This window comes from Corvus hawaiiensis, chromosome 1 (genome assembly GCF_020740725.1).
Source record: "Corvus hawaiiensis isolate bCorHaw1 chromosome 1, bCorHaw1.pri.cur, whole genome shotgun sequence".
In the NCBI taxonomy this organism is placed as follows: Eukaryota; Metazoa; Chordata; class Aves; order Passeriformes; family Corvidae; genus Corvus; species Corvus hawaiiensis.
Genome location: NC_063213.1, coordinates 92014151 through 92036340, shown reverse-complemented (window position 1 = coordinate 92036340; position 22190 = coordinate 92014151). Strand labels below are relative to the sequence as shown.

The following is a 22190-nucleotide window of genomic DNA, read 5'->3' as shown; positions in this document are numbered from 1 at the left end:
GCTCCAAGTCTCTTCCAGTATGGTTCCAGTCATGGCCAGCACCTTTCCAGTCACTCCCAGTCTGATTCCAGTAGGATCTCAGGCACTCTCAGATACTGCCAGTACTATTGCAGCCACTCCCAGTATGATCCCAGTCAGTTCCAGTAGGATGCCAGTATGACCCCAGCATGGGCACAGCTGCTCCCATTATCATCCAGTGTGGTTCCAGTTGCTCCCATTTACCCCCACTGTGGTTTCAGTCTCTCCCAGTGCATCCCAGTTGCTCCCAGCATGTTCCCAGTCACTCCCTGATGGACTGAGCTGCTTCCAGTGTGATCCCAGTGTCTCACAACCACTCCCAGTCACCCTCCGTGCAGTCCCAGTTTCTCCAAGTAGGGTCCAGTATGATACCAGTCTCCCTCCGCATGGGCCCAGCTTCTCCTACCGTGATCCCAGTTGGATGCCAGTTGCCCCCACCATGGTTCCAGTTGCTCTCTGTTCCTTCCAGTGTGATCCCAGTTGAACGTGATTCAGTATAGCCCCAGACACACCCCATATGACCCAAGTCCTTCCCAGCATGGTCCCAGTCATGCCCAGTTGCCTTCAGTGTAGCCCCATTTCTCCCCACCATGGTCCTGGTTGTTCCCATTGTGGTTCCAGTCGTTCCCAGTATGGTTGACAGACGCTCCCAGTATATCCCAGCTGCCCTCAGCATGCTCCTAGTCATTCCCAGTCACTCCCAGTGGCACCAGTAAGGTTCCAGTTATCCCAGTACAAACCAGTCACTGCCAGTGGTGCCACTGCTGGCATCCCCCAGCCCTCTCTGCGTTCCCCCTCGCGGCTCTCCAGGCTCCCAAGAGGAGCCCCAAGGGCTGCAAGTCCCCACGCAGGGTCCCCAGCAAGGCCCAGTTTGGATCTGCAGCCCCCAATGTTCCCAGTTTCCCTCTCCTTTTCCCCGGGCTGGGTTCCCCCGCCCCCAGCGGGTGGGAGCAGCCGAGAGCCCCGCGCTGCCCATCCCGACCTGTCCCGGCTCCATCCCCGCTGCTCCCGTGGGCTGCGAGGGGCTCGGGAACGGGGCAGGAGGAGGACGAGGAGGAGGGATGGGAGAGGACCCTCAACAGCCTGGAGAGGGGCAAGGGGGACTCCTTGGAGCCCATCACCCCCAGCATTCCTAAGTGGGGAGACAGCAGAGGGGGGAGCTTTTTGGATTCCTGGGACTCCCAGCAGCCTGGGGAGGGCGGGGACCAAGTAGAGAGGGGGACCCCCAATACAAGCGTGACCCCCAGCAGCTGGGACGGGGGGAACCCCGAACACCGAAGTGGAGGGACCAGAGACAGGGAACTCCTGGGAGGCTTTTCCTGAGCAGGTTTTTATGGACACACGATGCCTGGTGTCTTCTAGAGATGGACTTGGGCAGAGGGACCTTCAAACTCAATGTGCTCATCCCTTGTTTTCCCCCAAACCAGGATTTCCCATTCCCAAACCTTGGCCAGATATAGGAGGAGGCTGCAAGGAAGAGGAAGATGCCCTGGGACACTCAGGCAGGTGAGGAGGAAGGCACTGCCCCTTTCCCCCTCTCTCCTGCTCCATCTCCCAGCCCAGCATCGCCCCCAGCTGCAGGACAGCCCCGCTGCTGACGCCGTCCTGCCAGGGACGGACTGGGGGGATCTCCTTGCCCTTCCCTGTGGCACGGAGGCAAATCCCATCCTCTCCTTGTCCTTCCTCCCCAGACAAGGAGCTGAGGATGGAGCCCAGGGAGGACAAATCCCCACAGCAGAACCTGGTGGAAGAGGCTGTTTTGAGCGGCTCCACGGCGCAGGAATCCAATGGGAAGGAAAAAGCACGGAGACCCCACAGGAGGAGGGGCTGCAAACGCAGCCCAGGGTGCTCTGAGGAGGAAAGACCAACCCTGTGCCGGGAAGGCGGCCGGAGATCCAGCCAGAGGTCAGATCTGGTGGTTCATGAGCAGCTTCACACTGGGGAGAAGCCCTACAAGTGTGTGGAATGCCAGAAGAGCTTCAGCCAGAGCTCCCACCTGATCCGCCACCAGATGATCCACACTGGGGAACGGCCCTATGAGTGTGGGGAATGTAGGAAGAGCTTCAGCCAGAGGTCCACCCTGATCGTCCACCAGAGGATCCACACTGGGGGACAGCCCTATGAGTGTGGGGAATGCTGGAAGAGGTTCAGCCACAGCTCCAGCCTCAACCGCCACCAGAGGATCCACACCGGGGAGTGGCCCTACAAGTGTGGGGAATGCCAGAAGAGCTTCAGCACGAGCTCCAACCTGATTGTCCACCAGAGGGTCCACACTGGGGAACGGCCCTATGAGTGTGGGGAATGCTGGAAGAGCTTCAGCCAGAGCTCCACCCTGCTCCGCCACCAGATGATCCACACTCGGGAACGGCCCTATGAGTGTGGGGAATGTGGGAAGAGCTTCATCTGGAGCTCCCACCTGCTCCGCCACCAGAGGATCCACACTGGGGAACGGCCCTATGAGTGTGGGGAATGTGGGAAGAGCTTCAGCACGAGCTCCCGCCTGATCGTCCACCAGCGCATCCACACTGGGGGACGGCCCTATGAGTGTGGGGAATGTGGGCAGAGCTTCAGCCAGAGCTCCAACCTGATCCGCCACCAGAGGATCCACACTGGAGGACGGCCCTATGAGTGTGGGGAGTGTGGGAAGAACTTCAGAGACAGCTCCACCCTGCTCCGCCACCAGATAATCCACACGGGGGAATGGCCCTATGAGTGTGGGGAATGTGGGCAGAGCTTCAGCCAGAGCTCCAGCCTGATCGTCCACCAGCGCATCCACACAGGAGAGAGGCCCTACGAGTGTTCCGAGTGTGGGAAGAGGTTTCACACCAGCTCCAGTCTCGTCCTGCACCAGCGGATTCACACAGAGGAGAGGCCCTTCCGCTGCCCCGACTGCAGGAAGGGCTTCAGGCACAACTCTTCCCTCGTCAGGCACCGGCGCATCCACACTGGGGAGAGGCCCTATGAGTGTCCCCAGTGTGGGAAGAACTTCTCCAGGAGCTCTCACTTGAGCAGACACCAACGGAGGCACCATTAAGGGAAGCCCTGCGAGTGCCCCGAGTGCAGGAAGAGCTTCATCCTCTACTCCAACTTCATCCCCCAACGGGGGACCCACGTTTGCCAGAGCCCTGGTGACCCACATTTCCCATGATCCAGTTTGGGAAGAGCCCTGGCTGGTGCTCTCCACGTCCTCCTGGATCCCCGTAGGCACCTAGGTGAACGCAGGGGCTGGAACATCCATCGGGATTCTGACTGAAATCGGAAATTCATTGGGAAGAGCTGATTTATTGAGTTTACGGCCCAAAAATTCTCACCTGCTCTGTCCAGTTGTTTCTTCTGGTGGCATCCAGCAATCCTGGATGATCTTGGAGGTCTTTTTCAGTGCAAATAGTTTCCTTCTTCATCCTGTCAAAACAACCAAAATTGGGGTAGAAATAAAGGAATTCAACAAAGGTATCTAAAGCAGCACCATTTTACTGGGATTTGGGGGTGAATTGGGGTTGGTTCAGGGGAATATTTGGGAGGATTTGGGTGCTGTGAGGCCATGGGCTGGGCAGACGGGGCCACGATCTCGTAGTTGTGCTGGCAGAACGTGTCCACCTGAGCCCGTCTGTTCTCCAGGGCTTGCGGGTGTCTGTCCCAGTCCCTGGCCTGGGTCTCCCCGTTTGGGGTGTGCCCCCCAAAAGTGCCCAAATTGCTGCTGAAGTGCCTGAGCTGCTCCTGGCTGGGGATGTTCCTGTCCTCCAACCTCTCCTGGTCAGTGCCATGGGGGGCTGGGAGGGGATTGAGGGGCTCGTGGGGGGATTGGGAGGGGCTCCTGTCACCCTTGATGGGCATTAGTGGTGCTTGGAGGGGGCTTTTGGGGTGGTCTGTGAGGGAGTTTTGGGGGTCTTGCCTTGGCTGTGTGTCTTGGAGAGAATTTGGGTGGTTCTTGGGGTCATTTATGTTGCAGGGAGTTGTTGGGGGAGTTCCTGGCACAGAGCTGTGGGTTGGTTTGAGGGGTCTGGGAGTGGCTGTGGGGCTGGGAGGGGGTTTTGGGGTGCTTGTGATCCCCCAGACCCCTAAAACTGCCACCAGACCCTGCCCCCCAAGATGCTGCTGGGGTTTTGGGGACTCCACGTTGGGGTTCATCCTCCTGGCGCTGCGGGAGAAGGTGAGGGGTGTCCCCAGGGGCTGTGTGTGTCCCCCCCATAGCGTGTGTGATGCCCCCATCCCGGTGTCACCCCCTTTTCCCTCCCCACAGGGCTCCTGCCCCAGCCCCTGCTGCCCCCGGGAGGGAATTTGGGGAGGGGGCAGAGGGGGTGCACAGCCCCCGCCGGGGGATGAACCCGGCCCAGCGCCTTCGGTCAGCACCGAGCTGGGCTTGGGGCCGCAGGAGGAAGAGGCCAATGGGAAGCAGATCCTGCAGGGGGGACAGGGCTTGGGCTCAGGGCAAGGTCTTGCCCGGCACACCTGGCTCAGGTTTGAGCCTGCCCCGGGAAGGGAGCGGGACATTCCCATCCCCAGGGATCAGGGCTGGGAGCAGCGCTGCAGCCACAGACATGGAAATACTGGGAGCCACTGGGACCACACTGGGGGGTGAATTATCCCCCCCAGCACCTTTCCAGGCCGCCCTGCAACCTGAGAAATGCTCACTGGGCCTCGGCCTTGGCCAAGAGCCCCCGGGCTCAGCTGCTCTGAGCTCAGGCGCTGTCGGCTCCCGCAGCCTGCCCAGGGCTGCCCTGCCCATGCCGGGGCTGTGCTGGAATTCTCTGCTGCTGCTGGGCCACTCGGGGGGTCTGGCCCAGCAGGAAAGGTGACCCTGAGCCAGGAGCTTTCCTTGGCCGCAGCAAAGCCTCGGCACGGAAAGACCTTCCCAGCACTGTGCCCTGGGCCGGGAGGGATTGTGCCACCAGAGCTGTCCCTCCATTTCTTCTGCCAGGCAGCTCTAGGACATGGAAAGTGGAGAAGCCAGAGCTGCCTCTCAGCTTTCCGCAGTCCTCCAGAAGGATCCTGTGTGGGAAGCACCCTGGGAACAGGGTTTCTGTGCCAGGGCAGGGGAATTCAGAGCCCTTTCCTCCTGCGTGGGACAAGGCTCTGACCCTTGCCCTTTGCAATGGCCCTGCAGCTGCCAGAGGGGCCTTTTTGGCTCAGCTGAGAGCAGTCCTGCTGCAAGGCTTTCCTCGAGCTGCTTGGGCTGCAGATGTGCCCAGGGAATGCTCATTGCTTGCAGTCTCAGGCGCTGTGGGTGTGCAGGTGAAACTACTGCAGGAGGGAACAGCTCTGCTGGGGGGAGTTCTCTTTTTCTTGGTGTGTTTTTTATGTTGAATGAACGTTCCCTGCCAGCTCTGGGCAGAGCTCTGTACCTGTATGTGCCACTTGTCTGTGGCATTGTGGCTCAGGAGATGGCCAAGGGGAGGTTGCCCGAGGTGTGGGCAGAGGAATGGCCATCAGGCCAGGCGGGGGGGTCAGCGGCCAGTCAGTTGCGTTGCCTGGCCGCAGCTCTGGATGCTTGTGTGGGAGCATGTCCAGGGATGGAAGGCTGGGGCTGCCACCGCTGTGTCCCAGAGCCGGGAAGGCTGGGGCTGGCCCGGACCAGGCCCGGCCCCTCCAGCTCTGCCAGCTGCCGGCGGGGACACAAAGGGCAGCTCCGAGCTGCGGCCGCTGCGCTGTGGCCGCACAAACGCAGCGCCCGCAGAGCTCCAGGGCAAGGTGCTGGCCCTGGCTCGGGGCTGGGCCGGGGCCAGGGGCAGAAAATCAACTTGCAGCTTGGGCCCTGCAGCAGGGAGGAGCAGCAATTGCTGGCTGAGAGAGACTCTTGCCAAGGGCCTGCGGGGACGGGCCCCAGGGAATGACTTCCTGCTGCGCGAGGGCAGGCTGAGATGGGATGTGGGGCAGCAATGGTTCCCTGGCAGGGCGCTCAGGGCCTGGCACAGGCTGGCCCGAGAAGCTGCGGCTGCCCCCGCATCCCTGCAAGTGTCCCAGGCCGGCTCGGCCATTGGGGCTTCCTGCCCAGGAGGGCTGGGCTGGGCTGGGCTGGGGCTGGGCTGGGGCTGCTGAGGGCGGGGTGGGCTCTGGCTGAGCCAGCTGAAGGCTGGGCATGATGAGGCCAGGGGAACCCCGTTGCTGAGTTGGTTCTGGGATATCCCCCCTTCCAGAAGGGATATCAGGGTATGTCCCATTCCTGAGGCAGTTTTGGGGTGCCCCCAATGCTTCGGGAGGGGTTCTGAGAGGGGGGCTCTGGTACTTGGAAGTGGGATCTATTGGCAGGGAGCCATGGAGCCCATTTTGGGAAGGATGCTGCTGTTTCTGGCAATGTTGAGAGGTTCTGAATGTCCTGAGGGGCCCTGGCTCTCATTTTGGGACTTGAGGTGAGCCCATGGGCACAGCAAGGCCTGAGGAGAGGTTCCAAGTTCCCATTTGGATGGAGGGATTGAGCGGTTGCCTCCAATAAACTCAATCCCAGCCCCAATATCTGGATGGCAGCCCCAAATGGCTCGATCTGTCAGCCCCAAGCCCCATGTGTGGGGAGTCAGGAACCATAGAAGGGGAATTGGTGTCCAGGAGGGGTGGGATGGGATGGGATGGGATGGGGATAGGATGGGATGGGGATGGCATTGTGGGGGTGGGATGAAGTTTGGGAGTGATGGGGTGATTTGGGCACTTGGCGTGTTTCACTCCAGGGAGGGAAAGCAGGAGCCGCTTTTGGGGAGGCTCCTGCTTATTTTTGGCAGTTTTGGGGCCTCTAAGTTGCTTCTGGGAGGTTTCAGGGAATTTGGGGAAAGTCATGTAAAGCCCCCGCAATTTGGGGGGCTGAGGTGAAGTTCTCCACATTTTCGGAGGGTTAGAGGGCCCCAATTGGGAGGGGATCCTGCTGCTTTGCACCCCTTCAATGGGGTGAGAAGTGGCTTGTGAGGGAAGAAAGAGAGAAAGAGAGAAAGAGAAAGAAGGAAGGAAGGAAGGAAGGAAGGAAGGAAGGAAGGAAGGAAGGAAGGAAGGAAGGAAGGAAGGAAGGAAGGAAGGAATTTGGAATTTGGAAGGAAGGAAGGAAGGAAGGAAGGAAGGAAGGAAGGAAGGAAGGAAGGAAGGAAGGAAGGAAAGAATTCGGAAGGAAGGAAGGAAGGAATTCGGAAGGAAGGAAGGAAGGAATTCGGAAGGAAGGAAGGAAGGAATTCGGAAGGAAGGAAGGAATTCAGAAGGAATCCTTAAAAGTAATGTGAAACCAACAAGAAAATAGAAAGTAAAGAAAAAGCAAAAGAAGGAAATAAGAGGGAAAAAAATGAAATAAAGAAGACAGAAAACAACAGGAAATGAAAAAACCAAAGAATTAAAGAGAAAAGTAGAATAGAGAAAAGAAAGACAGACAGACAGAAAGAAAGAAAGAAAAAAAGAGAAAGAAAGAGAGAGAGAAAGCCAGAGAGAGAGAGAGAGAGAAGGAAGGAAAGCAAAGCAAAAAGAGAAAAGAGGGAGGGAGGGAGGGTGACCTCAAGGATGAGAAGCTCCTCCTCAGCCTGGGCACCTTCTTCAAAGACACGCTCCACGCCCCATGTGCAGGTGAGTGCACAGCCAGGGGGATGCTCCCAGAGCTGGGCATGGCATGGCCTGGCCGGGCACCAAAGGTTCCCCCTTTGCTGGGGCAGCTGCAGCCAATTCTTCAGTGGCTGCCAAGCTGCTTTTGGGCTCTGGGCAGCTGCTGAGGAGGTGGATGTGCCATGGCTGGCTGCAGGCTGGGCACATGTCCTGCCCTCCTGCTCTGCTCCCAAAGGCAGCAATGCTGGGCAGCTTTGGGCCCAGCTCTGAGCACGGCCAGCACGGCCTGGGCACTGCGGGCGGCTGGGACAAGGGGACAGGAGGCTTCAGCTGACAGGCGGCTTCTGGTTTCTCTCCTTGCAGCCGGGCTCTGCCGATGCTGAGGCTGCTCCGGGCTCTGCCAGGGCTCTGCTGGGGCTCAGCCCCGGGCACGGCTGGGCCCGCTCTCCCCTCACAGGGCTCTGACAGCTTTGCATCAGACGAGCCCCTTGCGAGCACAGCGACGGAGCTTTCTGCTTTTGCAGGTGAGTGAGACTCTGGTGCAGGCCAAGAGATTGCACTCAGGGACACACATGCCACTGGCAAGAACCCAACTCTCCACAGTGCCAGCGGAACGCCTGGATCTGCACAGGATGTTCTGTCTGTCCCACTCTTCCTTCCTTTTGGGCTGGAATTGTGCCACTGCACTTTCTTCCTCCTCTAGAAGTGCCACGAGTGGGCCAAAGCTGGCGAGTGGGCCATGTTCCTGAGGCAGTGCAGCCTGGAGCTGATGGATGAAGAATTGCCCTTCTCCACTGCCAAACCAGAGCAAAAAGCCCGAAGTGGGACTTTGCGTCTTGAAGAAAGCCCTGACAATTTCCGAGGGAATGTGCAGCTCATTGGCAGGGTGAGAAGGAAGGAAGGGCATCTTCTCAGGGAGTTGGGGTGGGACAGAGTTTAGGTTGCCAGTCCTGCTCGGAGCTGGCAGGGCACAGAGCCGTCCTCAAGCCCAGCTGTGCCCCACAGCAGTGTCTCAGGGCTGCTGTGCCAGGTTACGGTGTCATTCAGAGGCGCTCTGCAGCCCTCAGCTGTCCTCACTGCCGTGTTCCCACTGCCTTTTCCTCGGCCCTCCACCACGATGAGCTCTGTGAATTTTTTCCCAGCTCTGTGTACAGAGCAGCCGTCCAAGAGCTGAAGGGAGCAGCGTTTAGAAGCAGTTCCAAGATTTCTAGGCAGGAAGGGGAGCTGGTGGCCATCCTTGGAGCTCGCCATGTTCATCAAGAGGGGGTGCTGGTTCTTTGGGAATATGGAACAATGGGAACACAAGAGTTGGGAAAAATCCCTGTTTTGTGTGGATTTGTGCAAAGCAGGGAGCAGCAGAAACACTTTGTGTCTGCTTTTGGGGACACAAGGTCCAAGGAGCTGCAGGGCTGGTGGCTGCTGAGGTCCTGTTTCAGGACATCCTGCAGTGGCACAGGACAGAGCTCCAAGCACCCACAGCCACACTGCTGAAGTCTCTGGGATGCTGCACATCCTCCAGGAAAAGCTGCTGTCACACAATGCACTGGGATTGATAATCTCTATTTGCAGTGTTTTAGGCCCGTGTTCCAAACTGCAATAGTTTTACACTCAAGACACAAATCATACCCAATCCATATTTCAATTTCCTATTGCTTCAGCCACAATTTAAATTAGCAGTATTGGAAACAAACCCCAAAATCTTTAAAAAAGGCTGAAGAGCTCAGTTAGGTGGATCCACACCATCAGCACATTCACAAAGTAAATACCTGAGTTCTGTCAGAAAAATTAATCCACAAACACCAGAGGTTTATGTCCAAAAGGGAGACAGAGGAGTCCTGTTACTTTATTCGAACAAAGGGAGAGGCCATGGGGCATTTCCCCTGGGGTCTCTCAGATTTTTGGAGGGCACAGCCTCCTTTTTGTCCTAATTTCCCGGCCACATTTCCCTCTCTGTTCCCCCATTGGCTGAGGTACTTGAGAGATGCAGACTTCCAAAAATGCCTGATACCCAAGACTCCCTTCTAATGTATAACCCCACCCCCCTGTATTTTAATTCTTATGGAATTTAATGGTTCTTCCCATTGTTTCTTTCATTTCTCAATATCCAATTTCATTTATCAGCAGACCTACAGTTTATTTGTAAGGACAAATCTCTTTCTTTCCAGTCATCAATCAGTGGAATCCTTCCCTTTGTTTCTTTTATCTCTCAGTACTAGTTTTATCTTCCAGCGGGCCCACAGCTTGTTTGTAAGGACAAGTCCCTCATCCCTTTCAGTAGAAACGAGATGAAGGTAAATTGTAACTTCGAAATAGTTGTAATATGTTAAGAAATGTATTAATACTGACGTGGTAGTAAGTGTCTTTTGAGTTGAGAAACTACAGAGGCAGGAACCAGGACACCTTAAAGAAACAGAGAAGATAAACCGCACATCCCAGGAAGATTGTTATCTCCTCAAAGCTCACACCTCCCAAGGAAAGTGTCAGCTACAAATTAGGCTGGAGGCTGGGGAGGCACCGGAGAGAGGGGGCCCGTCTTCAATTCTGAATCGATGCCGAGGACAGAAGCGGCGTCGTGCTGGGGGAAGGGGGCAGGGACCGGAGAGGGGGGAAAGGTGAGTGAAGTGTAAATTACTTTCTGGGCTTAATGAATATGTAACAGTTTAGGAGCGTACTTAAGTGCACAGGAAAATGAATGGAGTGTGCCTCTGGCAATATTGCCAAGCGCCCCAGCGCTCTGACACGCCTTTGTTCTTCTACTTATAAATGTTCAATAATATATTGCTAAAAATTTTAACTCCTGAATTCATTTTCCTGAAGGGGAAGAGGGGACCTGCAAGGAGCTGCAGGAGAAACACCCTGAGCCTCAAAGGCCGTCAGGGCCTGCATCTCTGCTGGGGAAAGTTCTTCCTGTCCGGGAAGAGATCCCGGGATGAGACCAAAGCCAAGTTCATGGCTGGTGACAAGATTGCCGTGCAGGGAGAGCAGAGGAGGGACTGCGGGCGGAGACTGGGAGCCCGGGAAAGAGGGAGGGGTGGGGAAGGTGTTTTTTAGGATTTCTTTTAGTTCTCCTTCTCCTGGTGTGATTGGTTTGGAAATAAATTCCATTAATTTCCCCAGCTCGGGTCTGTCGTGGCCCTGACAGTGAGCAGTGAGTGAGCTCTCCCTGCCCCGATCCCAGCCCTCGAGCCTTTCCTTCTGTGCTCTGTGTGTTGCAGCTGTGAGCAGAGTGCCAGAGCGGCTTTGGTGGCACCGGGCACCCGGCCGGGGCCAGCGCAGCCCAGCGATGCCCGCAGTTCATTCCCTCGGCTCCAGCGCTGAGCGGCCGCAGGGCGGGTCCGGCTGCGCGGGCAGGCGGCTCCAGAAGCACCAACTGCGCCCCACGGGACAGGAGGAGGAGGCAGGGGGTGCCGGGGGGAATGTCCTTCCTCCGAGCCGGCAGCGACACGAGGGTGAGACTGGAGAGACGGAACCGGGAGGGGAGGGACGAGGCTGGGGCTGTGGAAAGCTGCAGGGATGCCGAGGCAGCCGGGAATTTTGTTCTCCAAATCTCCGGGTGGAAAGGAAGCGCTGTGAAATCCGTCATAGAAAAGAAAGGAGAAATGATTGATGGAAACTGATAAGAGCAAAAATAAAGTAAAATAGAATATAAAACAAGATAGCATAACGTACCTATGAAAAAACGAAAATAACGGAAGGGGTTGTTGTGTTGGGACTTTGGATTTCTTCTCCAATCTCCGAGCGAGGTCTGAGCCAGAAACCGGTGGGCTGACAGAGACATCGCTGCTGAGGGGCTGAATATTTCCAAGATTAAAGGATCAAGGAACACCTTGAGTTTGCAGCACTCCCAGCGCACGCGTTCGATTCGCTCATTTCAAGGTGAAAGCTCAGCTCCACTCGTGACTCTGCTTTGTAGCGATGAATGGAAACATTCAAGGAAATTCCCCTAGAAAGAGCCCGGGAAGTTTTGTGCTGGGAGAGCTCTCTCGGGGCAGCCCCGGCTCCTGCCCTGCTTGAGTCCCTCTCGAGCCCGCTGTGGTTTCCAGCTGCTTCGCTCCAGCTGCCCCAAATGCCCGTGAATTGCACGGAATTGGAACAGATCCGAGTCCTCGTGGCTCGGGCTAAGGGCAGGGAGAAGTCACTCAGGGATCGCCATGGCGGCCACAAGAGCCCCGCCGTGGGGAGATGAACTGGATTTGGGACGGAGCGGATCAGAACAGGAGAGTGAGGAGTAAAATAAACCCCGGTACAGAACCTTCCCCCGACCTCTTTCTCCTTGCCGGACTTCCCTTTATCCGCGGCTCCTCGCTGCTGTGCCCAGCGGGGCAGGGAGAAGGGATGGGAGTCGCGGTCAGTTCGTGCCGCTGCTTCGCCCTCGGGGACAGGAATCCTTCCCTGCTCCGGCGCGGGGTCTCTCCCATGGGCTCAGTCCCTGCCCTGGCCAGCGGGGGGTCCCTCCCATGGGCTCAGTCCCTGCCCTGGCCAGCGGGGGTCCCTCCCCAGCCGTGCGGTCACTCCCCGGCCCGGCCCTGAGGCGCGGGGCAGTCGCGGGGCAGCCGCGCTCCGGCCCCGTCAGCGGCACCGCCGCTTCGTGCCGGGCAGGAGCGGCAGAAGGAGCCGGGCGGCGGCGGGGGCTGAATCCCGGCAGGAGGAGGAAGAAGAGGAAGGGGCCGGGGCCGCCTGCGGTGTCCGATCCCCGGCAGCAGCGGCGAGGCCTCGGGGAGCGGCGGCGGGCGGGGCCCTTTGGAGCCGCCCCGAGGCCTTGGTGCCGCCGCGGGTCCCAGTCACTTCCACTTGCCCCAGTTGCCCCTAGCTTGGTCCCAGTTCCCCCCAGCACATTCCCAGTTGCATCCAGTCGCCACCCAAATGGTCCCAGGCACTCCCAATAGTGCTGAACATTCTCGTAGTCATTCCCAGGCAATCCCAGTTACTTCAGCATGGTTCACTTGCCCCCAATATTATGCCAGTCACTCCCAGTACATCCCAGTTGTCACCAGCATGCACCCTGTCATTCCCAGTTGTTCCCAGCTCCTCCCAGTGTGTGCACAGGTGGCTCCCAGCATGGGCCTGGCAGCTCCCAGTAACCCCCAGTCAGGGTCCATTCACACCCAACATTATCCCAGTGTGATTGTAGCCACTCCCACTATGACCCCAGTCACTCCCAGTCACTCCCAGTATGATGCCAGTGGCCCCCAGTGTGATCCCAGCTGCTCCGTGTCAATGCCAGTGTGACCCCAAGAGCCTCCAGTATGATCCCTGGGGCTCCCTGTCTCTCCCAGTATATCCCGGTCACTCCCAGCATGCTCCCAGTCACTCCCACCTCCTCCCAGCTGCTTTCAGCATGATTCCAGTTGCTCACAGCCACTCCCAGTCAATGCCAGTATGATTCCAGTCACCCTCAGTGTGATCCTAGTCTCACCCACCATGGATCCAGCTGCTCCCACTGTGCTCCCAGTATGAACCCAGTTGCCTACAGAGTAGTTCCAGTTGTTCCCAGTTCCTCCCAGTATGACCCCATTTGCCCCTAGGATAGTCCCAGTCCCTCTCAGTGTGATCCCAGTCACATCCAGTTGCCCCCAGTGTAGATCCACTGCATCAGGCCAGCTGTTCCCATTGTGGTTACAGTTCCCCCAGTATGGTTACAGAGACACTCCCAGTAGATCCCAGTTGCCCTCAGCATGCTCCTAGTCATTCCCAGGCACTCGCAGTTGCCTCAGTAAGGTTCTAGTTACCTCAGAATGATCCCAGTCTTTCCCAGTTTCTCCCACTTACCTCCAGGACAATCCCAGTTTCTGTCAGTGTCCCAAAGTGTGGTCCCAGCTGCTCCCAGTATGATCCCAGTGGCCCCAGTTGTGGTCTCAGTCCCCTCAGCATGGTTCCAGTACTTTCCAGTGTATCCCAGTTGCTCCCAATGTGTCCCCATTTTCCTCCCAACATGGGCCCAGTAGCTACCAGTATGATCCCAGTCAGGTTCCATTCACACCCACTGTAATCCCAGTGGCTCTCAGCATGATCCAGTAGGATCCGAAGTCACTCCCAGTATGGTTCCAGTCATTTCCAGGATGATCCCAGTCACTCCAAGTATGATCCCAGTCACTCCCAGATACTCCCAGTATTACTCCAGTCACGCCCAGAGTGACTCCCTGTTACTCCCAGTCTGGGCCCAGTTTCTCCCAGTCTCTTCCAGTATGGTTCCAGTCACCGCCAGCACCTTTCCAGTCTGATTCCAGTAGGATCCCAGGCACTCTCAGATACTGCCAGTACTATTGCAGTCACTCCCAGTATGATCCCAGTCAGTTCCAGCAGGATCCCAGTATGACCCCAGCATGGGCACAGCTGCTCCCATTATCATCCAGTGTGGTTCCAGTTGCTCCCATTTACCCCCCCTGTGGTTTCAGTCTCTCCCAGTGCATCCCAGTTGCTCCCAGCATGTTCCCAGTCACTCCCTGATGGACTGAGCTGCTTCCAGTGGGATCCCGGTGTCTCACAGCCACTCTCAGTCACCCTCCGTGCAGTCCCAGTTGCTCCAAGTAGGATCCAGTATGATACCAGTCTCCCTCCGCATGGGCCCAGCGGCTCCCACTGTGATCCCAGTTGGATGCCAGTTGCCCCCACCATGGTTCCAGTTGCTCTCTGTTCCTTCCAGTGTGATCCCAGTTGAATGTGATTCAGTATAGTTCCAGTCACACCCCACATGACTCAAGTCCTTCCCAGCATGGTCCCAGTGATGCCCAGTTGCCCTCAGTGTAGCCCCATTTCTCCCCAGCATGGTCCTGATTGTTCCCATTGTGGTTCCAGTCGTTCCCAGTATGGTTGACAGACACTCCCAGTATATCCCAGCTGCCCTCAGCATGTGCATAGTCATTCCCAGTCACTCCCAGTGGCCCCAGTAAGGTTCCAGTTATCCCAGTACAAACCAGTCACTGCCAGTGGTGCCACTGCTGGCATCCCCCAGCCCTCTCTGCGTTCCCCCTCGCGGCTCTCCAGGCTCCCGAGAGGAGCCCCAAGGGCTGCAAGTCCCCACACAGGGTCCCCAGCAAGGCCCAGTTTGGATCTGCAGCCCCCAATGTTCCCAGTTTCCCTCTCCTTTTCCCCAGGCTGGGTTCCCCCGCCCCCAGCGGGTGGGAGCAGCCGAGAGCCCCGCGCTGCCCATCCCAACCTGTCCCGGCTCCATCCCCGCTGCTCCTGCGGGCTGCAAGGGGCTCGGGAACGGGGCAGGAGGATGAGGAGGAGGGATGGGAGAGGACCCTCAACAGCCTGGAGAGGGGCAGGGGGGACTCCTTGGAGCCCATCACCCCCAGCATTCCTAAGTGGGGAGACAGCAGAGGGGGGAGCTTTTTGGATTCCTGGGACTCCCAGCAGCCTGGGGAGGGCGGGGACCAAGTAGAGAGGGGGACCCCCAATACAAGCGTGACCCCCAGCAGCTGGGACAGGGGGGAACCCCGAACACCAAAGGGGAGGGACCAGAGACAGGGAACTCCTGGGAGGCTTTTTCTGAGCAGGTTTTTATGGACACACGATGCCTGGTGGCTTCTAGAGATGGACTTGGGCAGAGGGACCTTCAAACTCAATGTGCTCATCCCTTGTTTCCCCCAGACGAAGATTTCCCATTCCCAAACCTTGGCCAGATATAGGAGGAGGCTGCGAGGAAGAGGAAGATGCCCCGGGACACCCAGGCAGGTGAGGAGGAAGTCACTGCCCCTTTCCCCTCTCTGCTGCTCCATCTCCCAGCCCAGCATCGCCCCCGGCTGCAGGACAACCCCACTGCTGACGCCGTCCTGCCAGGGACAGACATGGGGGATCTCCTTGCCCTTCCCTGTGGCACAGAGGCAAATCCCATCCTCTCCTTGTCCTTCCTCCCCCAGACAAGGAGCTGAGGATGGAGCCCAGGGAGGACAAATCCCTGCAGCAGAACCTGGTGGAAGAGGCCGTTTTGAGCGGCTCCATGGTGCAGGAATCCAACGGAGAGGAAAAAGCGCAGAGTCCCTGCAGGAGGAGGGGCTGCAAACGCAGCTCTGAGGAGGACAGACCAACCCTGTGCCGGGAAGGTGGCCAGAGATCGAGCCAGAGCTCAGACCTAGTGGTCCATGAGCGTCTTCACACTGGGGAGAAGCCCTACAAGTGTGGGGAATGTGGGAAGAGCTTCAGCCAGAGCTCCCACCTGATTGCCCACCAGAGGATCCACACTGGGGAACGGCCCTATGAGTGTGAAGAATGCCGGAAGAGCTTCATGTGGAGCTCCCACCTGACCCGCCACCAGATGATCCACACTGGGGAACGGCCCTATGAGTGTAGGGAATGTGGGCAGAGCTTCAGCCAGAGCTCCAACCTGCTCCGCCACCAGAGGATTCACGCTGGGGAACGGCCCTATGAGTGTGAGGAATGTGGGAAGAGCTTCAGAGACAGCTCCAACCTGATCCAGCACCAGAGGATCCACACGGGAGAGAGGCCCTATGAGTGTTCCGAGTGTGGGAAGAGGTTTCAGACCAGCTCCACTCTCCTCCTGCACCAGCGGATTCACACAGAGGAGAGGCCCTTCCGCGCATCCCCAGCTGCAGGAAGGGCTTCAGGTACAACTCCCATCTCGTCAGACACCGACGCATCCACACTGGGGAGAGGCCCTACGAGTGTCCCCAGTGTGGGAAGAGCTTCTCCAGGAGCTCTCACTTGAGCAGACACCAACGGAGACACCGTTAAGGGAAGCCCTGCGAGTGCCCCGAGTGCAGGAAGAGCTTCATCCTCTACTCCAACTTCATCCCCCAACGGGGGACCCACGTTTGGCAGAGCCCTGGTGACCCACATTTCCCGTGATCCAGTTTGGGAAGAGCCCTGGCTGGTGCTCTCCACATCCTCCTGGATCCCTGTAGGCACCTGGGTGAATGCAGGGGCTGGAACATCCATTGGGACTCTAATTGAAATCGGAAATTCATTGGGAAGAGCTGATTTGTTGAGTTTACGGCCCAAAAATTCTCACCTGCTCTGTCCAGTTGTTTCTTCTGGTGGCATCCAGCAATCCTGGATGATCTTGGAGGTCTTTTTCAACCTAAATAGTTTCCTCCTTCATCCTGTCAAAACAACCAAAATTGGGGTAGAAATAAAGGAATTCAACAAAGGTATCTAAAGCAGCACCATTTTACTGGGATTTGGGGGTGAATTGGGGTTGGTTCAGGGGAATATTTGGGAGGATTTGGGTGTTGTGAGGCTATGGGCTGGGCAGACGGGGCCACGATCTCGTAGTTGTGCTGGCAGAACGTGTCCACCTGAGCCCATCTGTTCTCCAGGGCTTGCGGGTGTCTGTCCCAGTCCCTGGCCTGGGTCTCCCCGTTTGGGGTGTGCCCCCCAAAGTGCCCAAATTGCTGCTGAAGTGCCTGAGCTGCTCCTGGCTGGGGATGTTCCTGTCCACCAAGCTCTCCTGGTCAGTGCCATGGGGGGCTGGGAGGGGATTGAGGGGCTCGTGGAGGGATTGGGAGGGGCTTCTGTCACCCTTGATGGGCATTAGTGGTGCTTGGAGGGGGCTTTTGGGGTAGTCGTTGTCACGATAGAGGGGAAACCCAGACGCTCAATATGAGTGATCAGCAGGAATCCGATTTATTGATTGTACCAAAACTCCTTATATACTAACAATAATAGGCTTTATGCATATTCGTAACGGCGCATTCTAAGTGGTTCACGTCGACTAAGCTGATCCTAAACCCCTCCTTAGACCCCCTTTCGTGGTCAGCAGTTCTGCCTTTTTCCCTGGCCTTCTAACCACAGATGTCTATTGTTATGCTGCCAAAACCTAACCTTGCTGGCTCTGCAAATAAACCCATAGTTCAGCCGTAAGACTCAATGGTGGTTCAGTTACTGAGCAAGATACATGTAATATTCTGTAACTTCAGTTGTTACACAGGATGTGTGGTGCATTGTCTTATGAGACCTTGCTCAGCTAGCTGCAAGGGCCTATGTGCCCGTTCTCACGTAGCCAGCTTCTCAGATCAGTAAGCTGCAAAGAATCTGTATATCCTGAATCGATATGTCCCTTTTCACGTAACCAATCTCTCACAATTCCCCCGTTTATATTAGTTTGAGCAAGCAAAACTCCCTGAGTTAGTTGATCTACACGTTTGGCTAAACAAGAAAATATAATGCGTGCTCCAAGCAATAGCAAAAGTATGATGCCGACCCATCTAAGACCTTCTTTTATGAGACTTACGGCCCAAACTCCAAGTCCTCCAAAGGTCCCTTGAAACCATCTATCGAAAGGACTGTCCTGAACAGTGAGCTTTTTGGTATGTTCAGTGAGCCATTGAAGCTGAGAATGTATGGATTTACTGTGATCTGATAAGTTAAAGCAGCACATTCCTTCTATGTCTTTGCATCCATGTCCATGTGCTAGCAGTAAGAAATCAATGGCTGCATGATTTTGCAGTAAGGCGTGGCGCAAGCTATCCAAGTCTGCAACAAGCTCACCTATCAGGTGTGAGGTGACATTTGCTTATTTGCCTGTCCAACATGCCAACCTTCTAAGCTGAGTGAGGGCACGTGCTGATGCAGCTCCTGGGACCAAAAGAGAAGCAAAAAAGACAGCAGGAGTTTTCCATAGTTGCACATTGTCACTGCAATTAGAATCTAATGGAAGAGCGCTTCGTCGTGATCGCTTGTGTGTAATACTTAACAGTTGTTGAATGCTAGGAACAAACATTGTTAGTTTCCCAAAATAGCACGGTCCTCCCACTGGTTTAGAAGGCACTCCTGGCCATGCCCTGTCCCCACAAATGAGGAAAGTTCCTGAGGGCAAAGCCCTAGGTTCTTGTGGAGGATTATCAACTGGCCGTACTGAGCCATTGCAGTACACTGTGATGTTAAAGTACCATGAGGTGGTAGGGCTCAGCCATGTGCTATCTTTGTTTGGCCTTTGGGGGCTGACATTGCTGTCAAAGTGACTGCCTTTAAACATAAGACAATAGGGACTAGGCTGAGAGCCTAAGAGATCTAGCTCTTGTGGCTCAAACATAGATGTATTAAGGCCTAAGGCAATTGCTCGTGCTTGGGCAGCTAGAGGGTTTTTCTTTATTTTCAGGTCATTGCAGATGTTAAAAGTAGAGAGGTGAGTATCGAGATAGTTATCAGTGAGGGTAGAATAGCTTGCATTACAAAAGGTTCAGAGTGCAATTTCCGGCTCTGAGTAGCTGAGGGTGTATTTTTTAAGGCTATTAGTTTCTGCTAACGGAACCCCAATAAGGCAAGTGTGGAAAGGGTCAGAAGGCGTTGCTAAGGATAAGCAAAAAGAATCTTGGCCTGTTTGATTAACCCAGGTAATCCACATGTTCTTTTGGTGGTCTATAGCACTAACATGATGTGGATCGGTAGCGTGCACGGTTATCAGCAATGTTGCAAGCGCTAAAGCTATGGCACATGCGTTCCCACTCATGGGTATGCACCATCCATTGGCGTGGTATCTTAATGCCGTCTGGGCAAACTCTATGCACTTTTGCGGATTTAAGCTGTAAGCGAATGCGAGCAACGTTATGATTAATTCGATAGCGAAACTCAGCAATAGCTCGTTGTTCTACTGACTCAAAGAGTAAGACCCTGAAAAATTGGTAAACCAGTTTCCCGTTCTAAAGCTCTCTGTAACGTGTCACGTCGCCAAGTTCCCTCACAATTAATACACCATGCTCCCCCTAACAGAAGTGTCTGATGAACCCACCACTCTTTGTTACAACCCCCACATCGGATAAGAAACCATGCAAAATGCCCTGGCTTCCCGCAAACACCACAGGTTCGACAATTAAGTTTCCCTGGATAATACTGTTCAAGGGCGCCCACTAGCTGTTCTGCTTCCTCCCAGGATTCAAAGTGCCTAAATCGGGTAGGCACGGTGTTTGCAAGAGGTGCGATCACCGCATCAGCTACTAGATGTAGCCGAAGCAGACTCAGCTCCAGAAGGTGGTATTGTGGAGGCTCCAGGCTTGAGCGGTGTTGGTTTGACCCAGCGGCTGGGTATCGACTGCGGACCTGTAGGAGTAAGCACACAAACATAGCCACGACCAAAATATAACACTTCTGCAGGGCCTTTCCATTCCCCAGTAGCCATGTCCTTAAAGTGAACATAGCTTCCAGTTCCCCTTTGAGCTGGTGGAGCCCCTTCTTTATGTTTTATTGCAGGGGGCTCCTTTTCATCACCAAAAATACAAAGATGGTTTAATACAAACAAAGCTTTTGCTACTCTTTCTTTTGGGTCTATAATACCTTTAAACTTCTCTAAATATCTCTTTACAGTCCCATTAGCTCTCTCTACAATAGCTTGCCCAGTAGGTGAGTGTGGGATTCCCGTGGTGTGACTAATGTTCCATGTTTGCAGGAACGTTTGAATGGTCTTGCTAACATAAGCAGGGCCGTTGTCCATCTTAATGGCTTTCGGGACTCCCATCCCTGCAAAGCAACTAGTTAAATGTCTGCGCACGTCTCTAGCCTTTTTGCCTGGCTGTGGTGTAGCCCAAACGAAATGACTATAGGTATCAATAGAGACGCGGAGATATTTCAGGCGGCCTAATGCTGGAACATGCGTAACATCCATCTGCCAAAGTTCATTGGCTTTAAGTCCTCTGGGATTAACTCCACAGCCTATTCCAATTCCACTATTGTGGAAACTGCACACCGGACAGGCCTTAACAATTGCTTGCGCTTCGGCTATGGAAATGCCGTAGCTTCGTGCAAGTCCTTTAGCATTCTGATGGAAGGTGGCTTGAGCCTCTCTCGCCTGTTGGTGAACTGGTAGTGGGGGCTGGACGATTCCTGCCACTAGCTGATCAGCCCGGTCATTTCCTTCCCCTAGGCCGTCTGTGCTCATGTGGCTTCTAATATGTAGCACTGCATATGCTTCAGTTCGTTTAGCAATTGCTATTTGCATGCTGACAAGGAGTGCTACCAGTCTCTGATTTTTGATGTCACGCAGTGCTGCATCCTCAATGCGATTCGCAACCCCTACTACATATAAAGAATCTGAAACAATATTGAGGCGAATGTCCTTCCATCACACCAAGGCCCAAGCAACAGCATAAAGTTCTAATGTTTGTAATGAATCCTCTGGTGTTGCTTTTAGAATCCAGTGCCTCCAAGTGTTATCATCTTTCCACGTGACCGCTGCTTTCCGTGACTTTCTTCCAGCATCAGTGAACACAGTAAGCGCATTATCCAGCGGTTCTTGAGCTCTTTTTGGTTTAGAAATCCACCCATGGTTAGTCATCCAGGCTAACACAGGTGTTGGTAGTGGCTTTGCTACCAAATTAGGTCCTTCGCTCAAGAGGGCTCGCTGCAGCTCCGGTGAGTTAAGCAGGAACCATTCTAGATCCGTGGGCGATACAGGTATCCAGATCGTCCCTGGATCTGTTCCATCCACCTGCAAAATTCTGATGCGCGCCTTTTGAATCAAGTCTGCTAAAGTTGCCACTTTCTCTTGAATTGTCCTTCTAGGCTGCAATGGTGGTGCAATCCATTCTAGGACCCTAATATCCTTGGGTGGCTCCCCCGTTTCTGTTAATTTGCATTGGGTGATTGCAGCGAGCAGATACTGTGGGCCACAAATGATTGTAATGTCCAAAGGTAATGCAGGATCACGTCTTGAAGTGAGGCCTGTAGTGATCTGCTCTGCAATAGTCTGTAGCACAGCCTTCTGTTCAGGTGTCAGTGTAACTGACTGTGCAGGGTTGGTGCCTTTCAAAAGTGGACGAAGCTCATTTAGCAGTTCATTAGGAATGCCAACTACAGGGCGAAGCCACTGCAGATCTCCCATAAGTTTCTGCGCATCATGCAGGTTACGAATGTCTGTATGAATGGTAAGCTTTTGAGGTTGGATAGTGTTGTCAGTGATTTTCCAACCTAGATAAATCCACGGAGCTGAAGTTTGAATTTTCTCGGGAGCTATGTGCAGGCCCCGATCATTCAAAGTCCTGTGCAGTATATCCTTTTGCTGCGTGGTGAACGGATTTTCTTGCACTAACAAGATATCATCCATGTAATGATAAATGATGGTATCTGGAAACATTTTCCAAATGGGCTGCAGTGCTGAATCAACATAAAGTTGACAAAGGGTAGGTGAGTTGCGCATATCCTGAGGAAGCACTGTCCATTCAAAGCGTTGAGCAGGTGCTCCTCTGTTAATGGCTGGCAGAGTAAATGCAAATCTCGGCTTGTCATCTTCATGCAGGGAAATGGTGAAAAAACAGTCCTTGAGGTCGACTATTAGCAGCGACTACCCTGCTGGTAGCATTGAAGGATTTGGTAGGCCTGGTTGAAGGGCCCCCATATCATGCATTTGTCGATTAACAGCTCGTAAATCATGCAACAGTCTATATTTCCCTGATTTCTTTTGAATGACAAAAATTGGAGTATTCCAGGGACTTGTAGAAAGTCGTAAATGTCCTTGATTAAATTGCTCTTGAACCAGAATATGTGCTTGTTCAAGACTTTCCCGCTTTAGGGACCATTGCTCAACCCAAATCGGCTGTTCTGTCTTCCACCGAATAGGGATGGGGAAAGTCCAAGCAATGGCCACTCCTAAAAATTTTGGTCTGTGGTAAGAACCATGCCCATTTGAGCGAGTATGTCTTGTCCCACCAGAGCAGCAACACCAAGTGGCAATGGGATGATAGACACACTGCAATTTACCACTTGATCAGCTATAG

General features: G+C 54.9%; 1 protein-coding gene and 1 pseudogene across 2 annotated transcripts in view; both read left to right on the top strand.

Annotated features, from left to right (window-relative positions):
- LOC125330304 (zinc finger protein 239-like) overlaps positions 1–22190 on the top strand; it is a 131192-nt gene that overhangs the window by 70361 nt on the left and 38641 nt on the right. The gene's annotated exons all lie outside the window — the stretch shown is intronic.
- LOC125334557 lies at positions 1503–16637 on the top strand (annotated as a pseudogene).